General features: G+C 34.1%; 1 long non-coding RNA gene across 1 annotated transcript; it reads right to left on the reverse strand.

Moving 5' to 3' along the window:
• Positions 1-7986: 7986 nt before the first annotated feature.
• LOC122138817 lies at positions 7987-9440 on the reverse strand. The gene is made up of 3 exons (XR_006155812.1): positions 9077-9440; positions 8704-8961; positions 7987-8364 (listed from the first exon to the last, which is right to left on the reverse strand). It is a non-coding gene; the product is annotated as an uncharacterized LOC122138817 (long non-coding RNA).
• Between the last annotated feature and the right edge of the window lie 1123 nt (positions 9441-10563).

Raw genomic sequence — 10563 nt, forward strand, 5'->3', positions numbered from 1 at the left:
ATTGCGTATAGGCCAAATGTCCCCACAAGGATAGTAAAACCTGAATTTTTTTGACATTGTGGGGACCACCCCTTAAAATAAAATATTTACTAAAATATATCTGAGTTAAGGAATGTTTACAGTTCATATATATAATTATATAATTTATATTATATATAAATATATTTAATATATTATCATAAAATATTTTTCTTAAATATATACATGCATGTGTGTGTATTTATATATAGTCATGTGCACCTTTGAATTTATATGTAATAATATATAAATCCCCTCAAAATTTGTAATTGTGAGAATTTTAAAATGAAAATACTAATTAAATAATAATCAAACACTATCAGGTAGCCTTACCTGTTCTTATATCTATCTACATAAAATATATTTTATATATAGAAGCAGCATAAATAGTATAAATGTTAATCTCAAAAATAGCTTTCAATAAATGCTCAGTATTCATATTTTTTTAAACCTTAAACTCTTAAAGAATATTTTGAAATGTCTATGAAGAGAATGAATAAGAAAAGTACAAAGATCACTTAAAAAGTGAGGATTTACTGTTGCTCTGTTTAGTTCAACATTATTTTAAGCATTTACTATGGTCTGTTCTTTCTGCTGGCTTCTGCATTTACTGTACAGGCACCGTAAGTTAGACTGCCGTCAGTTACTCAGCGGTTCTGTTGCAGGTCTTGTGTGTATTTTCAAGCAGAGTTTCCCTAAAAACATGAGCATGTCACATGAATCTGTCTCTTCACAGGTTAAATGTGTATCTAACTGATGAACTGTCCAATTTTCTGGGCTTTAATGGTTTTTGTGCACTCTCAGGAGTGTCCTCATGTGAAAGGGTCTTTCTTCTAGTTTTACCTCCCATGATCCTCTCCTGGCCTGCGGCTCCCTGACCCACACAGAGAGCTGGGTTTATTTGTGTGGGCTGCCTGGAGTGTTAAAATATCGTATTGTCTCCCTGTAGGGGGAATGCCGATAGACACCTCTGCCCCGATTTCCCAATTTGTTTTACATTTGTTGAGACTCTGGTTCACGTAATGGGCCTGAGACACTTTAAACATGTTTAATGTCAGACAGAAATGTGCCTGTGGCATGTTGTGATAGCATGAGCAATCTAAACAAGCCCTTACAGACATGGCAAGGGGAAGAGATTCAGGTGTTTCGTGCCAAATAACTCATAAAATGAAGTACCTCTAAAATGAAGTCATTTGAAATAATAATTCAATAAAGGCAGCAATTCTCTGAAAAATCACCACTGGAATAAAATATCATTGGTTAACAACAACAATAATAAATACAATGACTTCATAAAATAAAACTTCTAGACAAACATTTTTCTTTATTATTATGCTTTTAAGTAAAAAAAAATTATATATTATTTTGAATAAAATTTTGAACACAATTTCATATATTTTATTTATATATATATATATATATATATATATATATACATATATATATACACACACACACACACACACACACACACACACACACACACATGCACGCACACGCACGCACACACACACACACACACACACACACACACACACACACACACACACACACACACACACACACACACAAAAGACACATTTATAAAATGTAAATATAAACAAAAGACACGCTAATAAAAATAATTATTTCTTAAATATTTTATACATATAAACAATATAAATCATATATCTAGGGTTAATTGAAGAATGTTTTTAATTGAGTATGAAGACTGCATATGATAAATGAACAATGTCAAATTAATTTCTGTGGTAACCAACATTATGCCATTGTGCTGTCAATAGAGCTTGAGACCTTGAGCCTGGAACATTCCTTTAAGACGTTGAGTTTACATCTAACGTATGTGAACCTGTCGACCCCGTTGGGTTAACAGAAGCTTTACTGAGCACAGACCAACTCCTTTGTGTGGGCTAATTACACTCGCACTGTCTACAAAACAGCACCTTCATTTTTCATCTGATGAGCTGTTCATACCTGTCTGACAGTGACAGTCACCTTCGAGGGTCCTGCTGATCCTCCTTCCCTCCTATTGATGTCTGAACAGATAAACAGAAATATTTCAGGACTTTGCAAGGTGTAAAAACTGTGATTCTCTTTCTAATAATCGAGGTATGATCAGAAGGTATGATCTGCATCTTGGAAAAAAAAATATTCTAATTTGTTTATATAAAATAATATTATAAATATGTATAAAATAACAAAAGTGGTAAAATGTAAAAAATAAAAAATAAAAATTAATAAAAACAAGTATTCAAAATTTATCAGTCAACTTACAATCTAAAAAATGTCGAAATTAGCATTTGGCAAAAAAATATTATCTTCAGAATCATTCTGACATGTGAAAATTTGTTTAAAATTGAATAAATAGATGAAAACAGGAATGGAGACAGGAATGAAGGCTGTCTTTATGGCGTTTTTCTGCTAATTAAGAGATAATACAAGACAACTTACAAAACTTTGGTTGATGAAAGCAAAAATGGTACAAAACACATATTTTGCGAGAAATTGTGACATGCTCGAGCAAAACAGAATTAAAAATTAGTTGATTTCTTTTAGCAAATATGATGCAGGGCAGTTTAATATATATAGGTGATTTGGGTACTACAATGTTTGCTTTTGGCAAATAGCAAATTTATTCATAGCATAATTTAGCCATTAATAATTTCACTAGGCAGAGCTTTAAATGTGTTCTACGATGGCATTTTAGTGCTACGTTAAAAAAAAAATATGACGAGATTAATGTCATAATATTTTCTGAATAATGTCAAAATGTCCGGATTTCTCCCGGTGCTTCCAGTCTGATCCAAACGAATGCGCAATATTCTGCTTTACTCCCAAAATATCATATCTTTAATCCTGTAATTGCTTTAAAAAATTTAAATTTGTGTAATTCTGACTTTAATCTCATATTGCTATGACTTCATTCTCATAATTTTGACTTTATTCTTGTAATATTCTTCTTCTTATTATTTTTTTTTACATGGCACAAAAACACAGTCAAATAGCTCTAATTTCAAAACAGCAAATAAAACTTTTAATTTGAGATTTTCCCTGTCATAAAGCTAACACTGCATACTAAGTATATAAGTACGTAAGCACACAGTATAACAATAGTGATTTCTTGGTTGCTTTTTTGGGCCTTTCTCTAAAGCAGTCTCATATTAATGCATAAAAGGAACCTTTTTTTGCAACCTGATTCATTTCTTTGCCAGTCTTTAGCAAGTAAACATCATGGCAGACAGTTCTAACTGAAGCATTTCCTCACACTGTTGTCTAAACAGGGATGTGACTCCGACTCTATGAAAGACTGAAGCCCCAGGCTCTGCTTAGCTTTACCACACTGTTCAAGTGTAACCTCAAGCTGACCCTTGACCTGCCGGGTGCAAATACGTCCCTCCTCTCTCCCTGACATCACTCATGCCCCTTGACAAATCAGTCATGTTTCACCAACTGCCTGCAGGCCCAAAACACACATCAGCTCACTGGAGATCCTGCAGAGGTGTGATAAAATGAGACGCCATTGCTGAATGGATCTCAAAAGAGCAGAAGGGAAGCTGGCGAAGGCACCACAAACAGGCTCTCGAAGTCGTCGCCTGGGGATGTTTCAGCGTCCTGGGTGGCAACGTAGTGAAGCAAAGAAGCAGCGCCTGGAGCGAGATCTGCCATGTTATCCTGTCTGGTTGAAATGCATTAGACTCATTGGGTTTCAAAGTGAAATGCAAGACACGTTTCGAGTAAGCAGGCCCACCCAAAAACTATACATTAGGCTTTCTGTTGCCCCAAAGAAAAATATCAGAAACATACTCATAGGCAAGTTTATAAACACACAATGGTTCTAGCTACGAAACTCGATTCTGTGCCAAATTCATAAGGCGATGTTAAGTGTGCATTGCATTCTCAGTCTTGCCACAAGGGTGCTGTCATTAGCGCAAACGTTCAGTACGTTCGTACTTCAACACTCATTTTTTATTTGAAGAGAATCTAGCCACCTAAAATAGAATATATGGTTTATTAACAGATAAATTTGAACTCTATCACCCCCTTGAGTGCTGAGGTTTTTTACTGCAAATAAGTCTCTTATAAACTTAGTCAAGGTTGCGTTTATTTGATCGAATATACAGTAAAAACAGTAATATTGTGAAATATTTTTAAGATTTAAAATAATCACTTTTCTATTTTAATATATTTTAAAATATAATTTATTCCTGTGATGCCAAGCTGAATTTTCAGCATCCATTACTCCAGTCTTCAGTGTCACATGATCCTTTAGAAATCATTCTAATATGCTGATTTGCTGCTTAATAAACATTTTTGATAATTAAATTATTATTTAAAACAGTTAATATTTTTGTGGAAACCATGATACATTTCTTCCATGTATCTCTCTCTCTCTCTCTCTCTCTCTCTCTCTCTCTCTCTTTTGACAAATAGAAAGTTTAAAAGAACAGCATTTATTTGATTGTGATAGAGAGAAAGAGAGAGAGAGAGAGAGAGAGAGAGAGAGAGAGATTATTATTATTATTATTATTAATATAAAAAAGTACTAAAAAATCTAAATGGTAGTGCATCATCATACTTTTATTGGAAATGTAATATGCTCACATATTCTATGACCAAATGTACCCTTTTTTTTTTCTCTGACAAAGCTTAGCCTTAAGATGTAGCACTGGAATGCATTTTCATATGTCATGTAATTTTCATAATTTTATATTTCTTAATTCAAACAAAACATACCTATAGATGCTTTCCTTATAACTTCACTTGATAGCATGCATTCTGAAATATAACTTGGCATATAAGTTTATCTACTTGACAAGACATCTTCAGTCAAAAAAGTGTCACAGTTGCATAGAAAGTATATTTCTGGCCCAGCTATTCAAATAAATGTAGTCAGTCCCATAGATGACAATAAAAACAACAACAGTGGTTTGGCTCCCAGGATCATCTCTGTATGCTCTTTCCCAGATGTCTCGCAAATCATTATGCTTTCCGATCCTGTGCTAATCATGTGGGTGCCATGTCAGGAAAAAGTCCTGAAATGAGCGTCTGCCCAAGAATGCTTGCCGCAAACCGTGTTTTTTTGAGCATATCACCACATTCCAGAATGCTAACAAGCGGAAGGAGCTCCTCACAGTTTTCAGCTATAATAGATGGAAAAAAAACGGCCTGTGGTGTAAGCATTATCCCCAAGACAGCAGTTTGGAGGGCGACCGCAATGCTGCAGTGAAGCCCTGCACAGTCATTTACTTTTAACAAGTCATCGAGACAGGGAGACCATTAAGATCGATACGCAGTCAAAACATCAGCGAGCTCTTGCAACCTAATGCTCTCAACAAGGGAGAGAGGAAATTCCATGTGGAAAACTGAGTGTGGACCAACAACAGAGACTCTAAGAGCTGCCTGGACATCACATCAAACACCTGCACTGACACTGTCGGATCAAAATTTGAGTTAAGTTGAAAATTGACACTAACTTGCCACACTGACACTATTATTGAATTGAATCCATATCAAACTGACTTAAGGCCGGTTCACACCAAGAACGATAACTATAAAGATAACTATAAAGATAACGATATTAGCGTCCACACCAGTGAACGATATCTTCTGTTTATTCTGAGCGGACGCTCGTCTGGCACTTTAAATTCTTGAGCTCGTTACAGCAGGATCGATTCTGATTGGCTGCATATTTTTTTTCGTTCATCAGCTGGAAAAAAATCGTTTTGAAAGTGATTCCAACGATATCGTTTTTCTTTGTCTTTATCGTTATAGTTGTGGTGTGGACTCTGCTGTTCTTTAATACTGAAAACGATTTTTAGAACTATATCTCTATTGTTATCTTTATAGTTATCGTCCTTGGTGTGAACGGGCCTTTAAGCTGAATAATGACACTATTGACTTCTGTAGAGCTGCTTATATACTGAAGCTATACTGAACTTGTTTCATAATTGTTGTTTTAACTAAGCAGTTTTCACAATACTGACACTGTTATTGAACTGAATTGAATCAACATTGAACTGACCTATATCAAGAGTCATACTGCTATATATGTTACCTAAAAGGTTACTAATAGATGAATAAATAAGTTTGTAACATACAGTATATAAAACCCCACAGTATAATGTGTGCATATGTACATATGTAAAGATATCTATATGATGATGATTTTTACATGAAGCAACCATATATGTCAGTAATATACAGTATATTTTATTTATATATGCAAATTTTAAACACATATAACAAAAAATGTTTGTATTCTGTATGTACGTATACGTACATATATAAGTTTGTGTGTGTGTGTGTGTGTGTGTGTCTATATATATATATATATGTAGAGCTACTTTTAGCTGAATTGAATTTGTATCATAATTAACTTTAGTGTTGATTGAATCAGTTCAATAACTGTGCAAACTAAACTGAGCTGAATAAGGACACTTGTATCTTCTGTAGGGCTGCTTATAATGATAATTCTTAAAATATAATTACTTGTATAATTATAAATTCTTATTCTTATTCTAAATAAGGTGTGGTGATAGTTTTCTAAGTGATCAGACATACAATATTCACCTGTAATATTGAAAAAAAAATGTTTTAAATATATAATGATAATCATATTGTGATTACATTTAGAATTATACATTATTATTATTATTATTATTAATAATAATAAATAAAATTAAATGTGTTTCATAATTAATTAATTTTATTTTACAACATTAACACTGTTATTTCCCTGTTTATTAATGTGAAGCTGCTTTGAAACAATCTGTATTGTATAAAGAGCTGTATAAATAAATTTGACTTGACCTGCTACAAACTTTACATCACGCCTAATAACAACTTTAAAACACATCAATGGTATAGTTCACCAAAAAATTGAAATCATTTACTCGTCATCATATCAGTCTAAGCCCCTTTGACTTTCTGTTCACCATCGAACACAAAAGGAGATGTTGGGCAGGATGTTCATGCTGCACTTTTTCAAACAATTTAAAGGATGACTATTAACTGCTGAGCACTAAAAATGACAAAACACACTTTGTGAGTATCATAAAAGTAGTTCATTCAAGTCTTCTGAAGTCATACGATAGGTTTGCAAATGGAACTACTGACATTAAAGATGATATTCACTGAAATGATGATTTATGTCAACACTTGTTTGTGTGGTAAACTATACTGAGTATACTATACTGAGTACATTGAATATAAAAGGAATATATGACAAAATAAGTTTGAGAGTAGCAGCAGAGAAGTGTAACAGTGATAAATGAGCTGAATTTCATTCTGAACAATTATATTTATAATTTTTAATAATACACATCCATATTTTCCCAGCAGATGCCACTCTAGGCAAACGGTCCCAGTCATACAGCATTAAAAAAGTAAACAAATAATCATTCTACTAATAATCTAACAAAATAACAAAAGGCTTTTACTTTCTGAATCAGCGATGTCAGTGCATTCATAACAGACTTACACATTTTCATCTGCTAAATATTTTTGTCTTTTAACAATATCTAGCACCACACTTCCACAAGTTTTTATTACCTTTTTTATATATACATCAACCCTTTTTTTTTTTTTTGGAAGGGTATAGAAACTGTGATCATCCATGCAAAAAGTCATTGCATAATGCTTGAAAGAAATTTTTTGGGAAGAAATTGATATTTTTATTAAGCAAGAATGCATTAAATGGATCACCAAGACATTAATAATGTTTCAAAAGATTTATATTTCAAATAACTGCTGTTCTTTTGAACTTTATCAAAGAATCCTGAAAAAAAGTATCACCGTTTACACAAAAATATTACGCTGAACAATGGTTGTCAACATGGATAAAAAAATAATAAATTTTTCTTGAGCAGCAAATTCAGCAAACAAGATTGATTTCTAAAGGATCATGTGACTGAAGAATGGAGTAACCATTCTGAAAATTCAGCTTTGATCACTGGAATAAACTGCATTTTAAAATATATTAAATGGTCATAGCTGAAGACAAAGATCTTAAAGGATGTCCCATCATTACTCATTGCCAGGATTCGAAACATGACAGTAGAAATATAGCTTTTAAGCTTTCTGTGCTGAACTTCAGCACTTCTTTGAGTCACCAGTTACTCACCGCAGTTGCTCAACTCAGCAGGAACCTTCAAACAGCCACAATATTGGGTGTTTAAGAGCTTTGCTAGTTAAATTCATTGCCATTGTAATTTATACAGTCTTGTTATCTTAAGTGATTGTTGCTTTAAGCCTCTCACTTGAGCAGATGTGAAAATTAGACTTCCCGCTCGTGCTGAGAGGCATGTTGTTGGACCTGCTTCTTGTTGGCTGCTCCTCTGCTCGGTGCTGAAAGGAAAATGGGAAGACAGATAAAAATAAGCAAAACAATTAGCACGGCCAAAAGCTCCTGTGTGAACATCGAGAGCGTTTCGAGATTAGCAGTCAAAGTGCAAGAGTTCATCGAGGGCATGCTGAAACCGCGCTCCACCAGATCCCGAAATAAACATCTTGGATATGCAGAATGATTTTTTTCGAAATATAAATAATGAGTTTTATTACATGTTAACTGGAAAGAGTGTGGAGAATGTCTCTAATGAAATGCAGAGAGATAAAATAAGCAATGTGTTTTATGTTTGTTATTCATAAAAATGGTTTAATTGTTTCATGCAATTTCATTCAACAAACCCTTGTTTGTTCCTCTCCAACAATAATGCTGCATTTTGTCTTCCTGACATGTATCTCAACTCAGCCGATGTGTTTCAGAGACGGGAAGGCACATTGTGAAAACCTTCTGGGCCGAACCTCAGCCAAATATCTCTTCCAGATGCACACAGCGCTCGGACCCCCAGGAGGAACATGGGACGCTTGCTGTATGGAAGGCCCTGGAGACCGCCTTTTACTTGCCTCGGTCACACGCAAACATGTTTTTCTGGAGGGGGATTTCTGGGTGGTATAGATTGGAAAAGAAATCATTTGATTGCCAGTACTGTGCGATTCGTCATGTGCTTTAAAACTTCTGGTTATAAATAATAGTTTACGTTCATGTGGTATGCATTACCTTTACTTCTAGAGCGCTGGTCATTGTTGTCACACAATCCCCATGTGTGTGATCTGGTATCCTTTTTTCCCCCTCAAAAACTCTTGTCAGAGGTAATTAAGTTCCACTTGACTTGTGCCACCCCCTCTTACTTATTTTATCATTTACTGGTACATTAGTCAGCAGACATCCAACAGGGCAATGGTACATCAAGGCCTTTGGATTATCTAGACCCGGCGGTCAAGAAAAAGATGAGAAAATACCCCAGATCAGGTTACGTATCCCTGTGATTAATTGAGAGCATATTTCATGTCTGATGAGGGGGACCATTGTTCACCTGAGCGTGGACTCTGCTAATTGGGACCACTGATGATACCCACTACTACTACTGCCACTTCATTTCATAGTGTTAAAATAAAGAAAGAAAACGTTTTTATATAAATAAACTGTAATTTATATAAATAAATAAATATATTATATTATATTATATTATATTATATTATATTATATTATATTATATTATATAATAAAACATGAATAATAAATAATAAATTCCTAAATGTATATATTTATAATGATTTACAATTATTATAAAACTTTGTATAATAAAATGACCTATGATAATAATAATAATAATAAATGTAATTATAACAGTAGCAGTAGTAGAAGTAGTAGTAGTAGTAGTAGCGGTACCATTAGCAGTACTAGTAGCAGTAGCACTAGCAGCAGTAGTAGTAGCAGTAGCAACACTATTATTTTTTTATCATTAGTAGTAGTGGTAGTAGTAATCTTCTTTATTATTTTTATTTTAATGATATGTAGTATTAGTTGTGGTGTTTTAAGTTGTTGTTTTTTTATCAGTATAAGCAGTAGTAGTAGTAGTAGTAGTAGTAGCAGTAGCAGTAGTAGTAGTAGTAGCAGTAGCAGTAGTACATTTACATTACATTTACATTTAATCATTTAGCAGACGCTTTTATCCAAAGCGACTTACAAATGAGAACAATAGAAGCAATCAGAGAACAAGAGAACAACAACGTTATACATGTGCCATGACAAGTCTCAGTTAGTCTAGTACAGAACACGTAGCCAGGTTTTTTTTTTTTTTTTTTTAAAGAATATGATGGACAAGAAAAGAAAAGGTAAGTACTAGTATTAGTTGGTTAAGTGCTGGAGAAAAAGATGAGTCTTTAGATGTTCTTTGAAAATAAGTAAAGACTCAGCTGTTCGAAATTGAGATCGTCATTCCACCAGCTGGGCACAGTCCAGGAAAAGGTCTGTGAGAGTGATTTTGAACCTCTTTGGGATGGCACCACAAGGCGTCATTCACTTGCAGAGCGCAAACTTCTGGAGGGCACATAAGATTGAACTAATGAGTTTAGGTATGTTGGTGCCGTGCCAGTGGTCGTCTTTTAGGCAAGCATCAGTACCTTGAATTTGATGCGAGCGGCTACTGGTAGCCAGTGTAACCTGATGAGGAGAGGAGTAACGTGAGCTGTTTTTGACTCATT

This window comes from Cyprinus carpio, chromosome B11 (assembly GCF_018340385.1).
Source record: "Cyprinus carpio isolate SPL01 chromosome B11, ASM1834038v1, whole genome shotgun sequence".
Lineage (NCBI taxonomy): Eukaryota > Metazoa > Chordata > Actinopteri > Cypriniformes > Cyprinidae > Cyprinus > Cyprinus carpio.